Here is an 8,175-nt window from a genome sequence, read left to right on the forward strand (position 1 = left end):
CAGGTCAGAATACTTTGGTTTGTTTTGCGGTCGAGCTCTATGACGCTACAATGGCCCTTAAAATACCCCAGTTAGATGCCTTTCGTGGGTACTACAAGTGCCTCATTGACACTTTTATGATTGGGACAGTCTTAACCAACTTAACAACTTCATTGAATCTCATTACGAAAAACATACTGGCCGCAAGTCCAGTGTACTCGAAACAACATGCAATAGGTTTACCCGCCGCTGTGGCTCAGTGGCTATAGTGTCGTGCTGCTGAGCCCAGCGACGCCGGCTCGATTTCTGGTACAATAGACCTTTCCGGAAAGTTGCGCGCGCCCCCAAACGGCGGCCGTAAAGCAGCCTGGGAACTGTGAGCGCCGCAGCAGCCGCCGCCGCTGCCGCCCGGGCCGCTCTTCATGTAGCTCTACCGTGCCAAACCATGCCGTGCGCGACGGCGTCTGTGGAGGCAGCATTTTTTGACGGTGCAGCTTCGGCGTTTAACATTGTGTGATGCATGCAGAACATCTGCTATCCTGGACAGCTGTTTTGATAAATTCTTTGTGAAACTTTAGCATTCTTACCACAGCCCGCATTTCTTCAACAAACTGCTGCATTTTTTTTTGTTGGGGGGGAGGGGTGGGGGCGTTGCAGTGTGCATCCATTCGAATCATGCTACACTATGTCTGCATTTGTTTCAAGTATACTGTTGCCTAAGAGGTAGCAAGTCTTATTGTGCAATCCTGAGTTCTTTTGCTGTTTTCGGCTGTGTGTAAATATGAAAATATAAATGTTTATTTCAGTCGAAAAAAAAAGACGAGGCAGCTAGTATGGTATCATTGCAAAAAAAGACACGTACACTTTTATTCGGTTAGCAAAACTAACCAATAGCGACTAAAAGGTAAAACTGTTCAGAGGTCGCTAATACAAAACACGCATAGTTGACATTTCGCTTACTTATCGATTGAGAAGTGGTTCATGTGTGAAGTTGTTTAGGTAGCAACAAATTTTCCATATCTGGTTTGGCTTGTCAGCCATCGCATTTGGGAAAACATACCACATGTAGTATTCTCAAGTTCTTCACTTCTCGAATAACTCGCTCAACGTGTCTCCTCAGGGTGACGATCTGCCGTGTGCGTGTTTGCTCCGCTAGTGTCAGTTGACGCCCACCATTTAACATGGGGGGTCTGTTCAATTTAAACCCGCCGCGGCGGCTCAGTGGCTAAGGCGTTGCGCTGCCGATCCCCGGCCGCGCGGCCGCTTTTCTGATGGAGGTGAAAAGCACAAATGCCCGTGTGTACGAGATTTTGGCGCACGTTAAAGATCCCCGGGTGGTCAAAATTAATCCGGAGCCTTCCACTACGGCGCGCCCCATCGCCTGCGTTGCGTCGGCGCGTTAAAGCCTACAATCAATCAATCAATCTGTTCAATTTAACGCCAAGTTCACGGAGCTAATCTTCGATCAAGAATCCTGGGTCAGCTAAGACGAGCGGTCTCCTTTGTTTTCACACAGGAAGCACACCACACCTTAAATGTGGGAAATAATAATTCCACAATGAGCGACCGAAAAGAAATAGTCCAAATGCTGAACTCACAACAGCAGACACCCCGTTCCTCCAATACCGCAGGAAACGGGCTGCATGCAGTCGCTGTTGCTGGATAATAAACCGCATCGTTGTCTGCTGGAGCGAAAGCATTGCTTTATCGCCTTGTTACGCCCTTTGTGCTAAAATTAATTTCAAAACAGGCGTTGATTACTCTGAGCTGACCGGAGTATCTCGACAGTGCTGCATTTCACTAGTTCGTCTTGGATGCCTGGAAGCGGGACGGGCGCTTAGGAGGGCGGCGTTTTGTTCACTTCGCGGCAGCTAGGAAACAAAAAAAACGTGTAAAAAGCATAATTTACGTTATAATGCTGGGCTTACCTGGCTTCACCGGAGGACACCTCTCGGCGAAGACCCGGTGTGGAAAAATGGTACATACGGTCCATGTAACATTTGCGTGTGCTAGCGTTGAAATGGGCTCCGCATATCGTGTGATGCTCGGACGGCTCGCACAAAGCGAATCGGCCATCACGACCCTGGCGATTTATCCGGCGAACCCATTACTTCTTTTTAATCTTCTTGTCCTTCAGAAACTTGTGCAATGAAACATGCCGGTCTCGTAGCGTCCAACCGAGCACACAGCACGTTTGTCCGCCTCCTGCAGCTTCCTTGGCGCCATGTCGTCAATATCGCGTAAACTACAAACGCTAAGGCAGGTTGTAAACGAGTGTAGCTTTGCACACGCGGAAATTCATCCCGAATAACGTGTGCGCACGATATGGGCATCTTCGTTTTCCCACTCGGCTCCTCGCGGGCAGCCGGAGGCAAGAGCTGGTTATTTGTATTTTTCTCGGGGAGCTCAAGTGTCACATTTGTTTTCTATTTCCTCGCGTTGAGGAATTTTTCTTTTCCCGCGGGCAGCCAGAAGCGCGAAGACGCTTTTCAATTGGCAGCAGCTGGTTCCATTCTGCAAGCTGGGAGACGACGTTTCTAACAGACGACAAAAGGTTCTCGTGCGGTGCAGGCAGTTCCAGACAACGTTGTTTCAGAAGGATGCGGAGTTTATTTCTTATTTTGGATTCTATGAAGATGCTTTAATTGATACGCAACATAAATTTGAAAGCACAGCCCTTCACTCCACTCAAACTTCGTCCTTTGACGAGCTCGCTGCGCGCACGCGGCGCGCAGCGCGACCACCCCGTCGCCACTCGCACCGCGCGCGCACGCAGTTCCCATGACGCCTTGCGCGTGCCCGCCAGGGGAAGGAGCGGCGCTGCAGTTTCTGGAAAGGTGTATTGCTACTCCACAAATTCTACTCAAAAAGGTCTTATAAGAGGAAAGCAGGCTGCCAATTCCGTCGTCCATCTCCCTTATACAGGAGCAGTACTAAGGGGAGTGTTTCGCCACAGACTACAGAAAGATGTGTCGACATCGTGTTCCAAGGAATGAGGCGTTGATTGCTATTGAGGGCAGGGCGTATTATCGCCAGTTCGAAGGATTCAAATGAACCAGGCCACCCGGGTTTAGGGGCCTCTCAGGACTGTTTCGTTCGAAAAAGACCTCGGCTGATTTTTTCCGATTGAAACGGTGATTATGTTTTCAAAAATCAATTCCTCGAAAAGGCTGCTTATTATAAAATGAGCATAATCCTGAAGTCATCTCCCAGTCCTTAAACCTTTGGTAATGACGTTGCAGTTGTTTAAAACCACGGATCGCGAGAGCAACCGATCTTATACAGCTGATTGACACAGAGAGCAGTCGCACTGGAATTGGACCAGCTACGGTTCAATCGTTACGGAATGCTCAATGCGAATGCGCGCGCTCCTGCATGTAGGCTTGTTAAAAAAATTTATCTGACAGCAAATATTCTGTCTTGTGCTACTCACAATCCTAACATTGTGTATGCCCATTCATAGAATATTGTGCGCAAGCCGTTTTTCTTTTTCGGGCTTGTTCAGCGTACCTACGTTTTCCTTCCTTCGTCTACTCATCGCTAGGATGTATTCCAGGCTCACTTGAGGAGGAGAAGTAAATACTTTTAGTGACAATTATAAACGGCCCAGGGTGCCCAGGTGAGTGGCCCCGTCTTGATGCAGGCCGTATGCAGTCGGTACCGTCTGTGCTCTGGCCACCAGCTGAAGGTGAGTAGGTAAAGAGCTTCTCGACAGCAACATCTCCTATTGCTATTGTTGGGTATTTGAGGAGTAAAAGGAGGGTGCACAGGGGTAAATTCACACGCCCCGACTAAGGGGCGGAGTCAACCTACTTCTGAACAAAAGTTACATTACGCTTCGTATCTTTTCGGTTGTATTAAGTGAAGACGCGTGGGTTATGGGAAGGTGCCCGATTATATCAGCCGTAAAGTAGTTTGTTTTACCATTCATAGGTCAGTGTTGAACGAAGATAGGGTCGGCCTGTGAGGCTGATGATGTTGAGTTATGTCACTGAATGTGACAAGCGTGTGACTGCCATCAATAGTCTGGGAGTTAAAAGCACAGGCTGGTTGGTGGGCGCATTCGCTTCCCTCCATGGAAACGTGAGCACGCCTCTAGATGGGGAGGGTGGAGCCGCTACGTAAGTGGGAAGAACATGCAGTGCAGCCCCATCCCGACTGATAATTCCGGTATGCTCGTTAGGAATCGGTGACTACCTTCCGAACACCTAGTTCAGTGACAGCGAAGTCGATGGCTGCCTCTTCTGCCACAGTCATGTCTTGTGTCTTGAGTGAGGCACACACATGGAGGCTCGTACTGGTGGTAGCCACGATGATAGCATAAGGCTGCCTTCGATGGCACATCGCAGCGTCTGTTTAGATCACCATCGTATCATCACCAAGGTTTAGGCTCAGCAAATGAGCCCGTGCTTTTCGGTAACCTTCGTGGTATGAAGGGTTTATATTTATGGGTAAAGGGAGCATCTTCAGTTCTTGCCGCCAAGAGTCCGGGAGAACATCATGCCATGGGACGTCTTGCAGTGACCAGCCACTCAGTGAAGGATGCTGCGAATCACTACAGTTCCGCTCACTCAGAGTTTATGATTTGAAAGGTGGCCCTCTATTAGCTCTACCACCGTATTGTGAAGCCACATCCTAAGCAGCATCTCCGTGGGGCCTTCATGAGAAGACCAATGGCCAGCTTAATCACCTTTAAATTTACTTGATTCACTATCGGCTTCCTTGAGCCCTGGCTCCTTGGTGGCAACCCGTCTGATTATGTGCAATATTTACCAACGTTGTTTTTGAGGTGCTCAAGGGTTATGTCACCCTTTGTGTTGGCCTGGAGATGTATGCCCGGGATTTTGATGCTGGGTCTTGGAGTGATGGCCTGGCCATCAACGAGGACTGTATTATCTCCTGATGTGTTGTTTGCCGTGAGGACGGACGAAAAGAATCTCTGATTTTTTAGGTGAAAATTGGAAGCAACAGGTTTTTTTATTCTGGCCTAATACATCCGTGGCATGTTTGAGCGTCTCTTGGATATCTCCGATGGGCTCCGTTCCAGTCGAAAGGGTGGTATCATCTTTGAAAAGGGTGCAACCGAGATTGGGTATATGCACCAGTTTTTAGGGAGGTTCAGCAGCGGCAAGTTGAAAAGCACTCCAGGGAATATGGCTCCCAAAGTGGTGCAGCAAACACCAAGTCAGATTGGATGAGATGTAGCTGTGCCAATATTTAGAGTAGCCGTAATAGTTATTGGGCAGGAAGTCTACGCAATATGCATAAGTTCGTCCCCCCGCCCTCGGCGGCAATGAGGGCAGACAGTGTGCTGGCTTGAGTAACGGTTTCAAAGGCCCTCCTGAAGTTGAGGGCCAACATTGGCTAGAGGAATTTCGGGTGGCCTGTTCAAGTTTTAACTCCTTTATCTCAAGGAATAGATCCCGTGTGAAACAAAAAGCGACAGCAACTCTCACCCCCGCAGTGGTCCGTGCGAGATGCAACAAAGGCTTTAGAGGCAGGTTATAAAGAAATAAAACTGGTTTGGTGAGACTAACCCAGAGACCATTACGACGAGGAGAAAGGAAGCACGTGGAACATTTGTTCCTTAGGGCAATGACAGTGTTGGAAACCGCGCTTATGGGGAAGTTCCCCGATAGAGTTTTGCAGCATTTCCTTGCCTCCAGCAAGGCACTTCAGAGCTTAACATCCTCATTGAATGCTGCCTTTGACCTGATAAAATTGCGGTCTGGTTATGTATCCGGCTTAAGAGAGATAGTCGATGAAATTGAAAACCTTGCGAAGGACGTATCAGACGATGCTTCGTTCAAAACAAACACCCAGAAAAAGCAAAAAAGAACCCACACGGTACGACACGAGCACGTCAGAGCACGTCAAGGCACGAGCACGTCAGAGTTACACCATCCTTCAGCTAAGTTCCTGTGTGAACCTTCGTCAAGATTGACAATCTTCAGCGCAATTTCACAGGTCGTTAGAGTGCGTATCGTGAAGTCTGCCCTGAAGTCTGTTATTCCTGAAAAGAACCGCTTTTCCCGAGCGCAAACCTGCCGGCAAGCAATAGACTTCGTGAAAAAGTATCCTGACCAGGCTTCCACCTTTCCCGATGAGCTTGATTAGTTTACGTCTCTTGCGAAGAAGCGAGGCTCGTATTCTATGGTGACATCCCAAAATTTCTAATTCGAGTAACGATTCAAGTTTCATACCCCGATGTTTATGTCGGTTTTACATTTGTTTTGCTTTATGGCCGCAAATTACACTGGTGTATGTTTCCCTCGCTCATAAAAGTGGATGTCGCTTCCAACAATATAAATGAATTACCTGTTAATGGTGAACGGTCGGTGGCCAAATGACAATATGTATAGTTGCTTATTCGGCACCGCTCCCAAAAACGTTTTTGTGAAAGCTTGGTATTGGTCTCACTTACTGTAGGCACCACCTTTTGTAAAAGATTTAGCCCCAGGCATAACAGCAGCAATTTATCAGCAAACTATTTAAAATATTTCACGTGTATAGTAAGCATACGCAATATACATGATATCGCTGAATGGAAATGCTCCATTAAATGAACATAAATTTATGTGGTCCGAAGAAATCACGAAATACCCAGTAATATGTTAGTGTATTTGCTCCAAGGTTGTGCGAACGGTTTCTGAAAATGACCCACCGGTCTACTTCCACAATGCTGACATGCAGGCAAACAAAGCCTTCGAAGGCGGTTCGGGGAAACAGATAATGGAAGCCACTTTTCGCGAATGCGCTCCCTGATTTTCGAGAAAAGGCGTCTCTTAAAACAAGGGTAAATTGCTCTGGAGGTTAAAAGGAATAGAAGAAACACATACGACTTACATAGTGTACATCAAAGTTATGTATCATCTTGACGAAACAGCGTAAAAAACGGGGACACTAGGAGAGAAAGACAACAGGACGACGCTGTAGTCACAACTATTTTTTAATAAACTGCAACACGCATATATATACTATGTCCCAAAACCCACCTACTATGTCCCAAAATATACTATGTCCCAAAACCTATGTCCCAGGATGATACATAACCAGTACCAACTCGCCCAAATGTTGATCCTTCTGCAGTACTTCAAAGTGTCGTATCTATATTTTCTTTTCATGTGATATTCTAGCACTGTCTACCCTACCTTTGGTATTAAAGGGACACTGAAGTGATATTTAAACATTGCGGGATTACTAGCGCAAATTGTAGTCCGGAGTTCCCAGGCCATGTTTCGACCACTCTGGGCGCGTTTACGCGATTTTATTTAGTAGAAACATTAATTCGAAAATCCTGTCCTCCTCCCTTTACGCTCGCCCATTTTCTGTGGCGTTTTCGTGTGACGTCGGGAGGAGCCGAGCTCGCAATTGGCTGCGCTACTGCACGGCTCCCCGGCCTTCAGACAGAGTCAGTCGGCCCAGCGTTTCGTCCGCCGGCCGCCGACACGTCGTCGCAATTCGTTTGCTCAGTTGAAACGAAGCCACGACAAGTTTGTGAATGGAAGAATGTGCCTTTCTTTACTTGGTTAGTTTGTACACTGTATCTAGCTCCAAGTCAAGGTCGCGTCACACAAGCGCTGCACGAGCGCACATGCGACGCGGTACGCCAGTAGGAAAATATAAGGCCTCTTGAAGGCGGGAGAAGAGTCAGCGAAGTCGACATAAGTACTAAGGAAATAAAATCAACTGATATTTTTACCGTACAGGGTAAAACTACGGTGCTGGAAGCACTTTTTTGCGCTGGGAGAACAAACACAGCGGCCAGCAGCACGACTACGCATCTGCGAACGCTTTTCCGTCTAAGAAATGCAATTGCTAGACGTGAGATATTGTCGAAACTTGGGGGACGCTTACGGCACGAGCGCAAAACAAGAAATAGTCACCTAAGCTGCTTGGAATGCTAAAACTAAATAAAAGTGTAAACTGGTTATGCATTATATACTTTATATTTTCAAGTTAGGCAGCGCGCGCCCGTGGCCTAGTTGTTTGGAGCGCTTGGTATTTCAGCGCGAGTGTTTTGCAAGTCGCAACTTCGAATCCCCGCGGGTACGTGCTTTTTTCTTATAAGTTAACTTTTTCGTTTTCCGCCGATGTTTTCTATACTGAGTTCACCTTTTTTTGGTCCGCAACGTTCACTGCGCCACAAACTAGCTCACAGAACGCGCACAGGCTGGCACTGGCGCGCTAGCGAGT

Source organism: Haemaphysalis longicornis, unplaced genomic scaffold (assembly GCF_048455015.1).
Source record: "Haemaphysalis longicornis isolate Haplotype H1 unplaced genomic scaffold, Haemaphysalis longicornis Haplotype H1 scaffold_3, whole genome shotgun sequence".
Lineage (NCBI taxonomy): Eukaryota > Metazoa > Arthropoda > Arachnida > Ixodida > Ixodidae > Haemaphysalis > Haemaphysalis longicornis.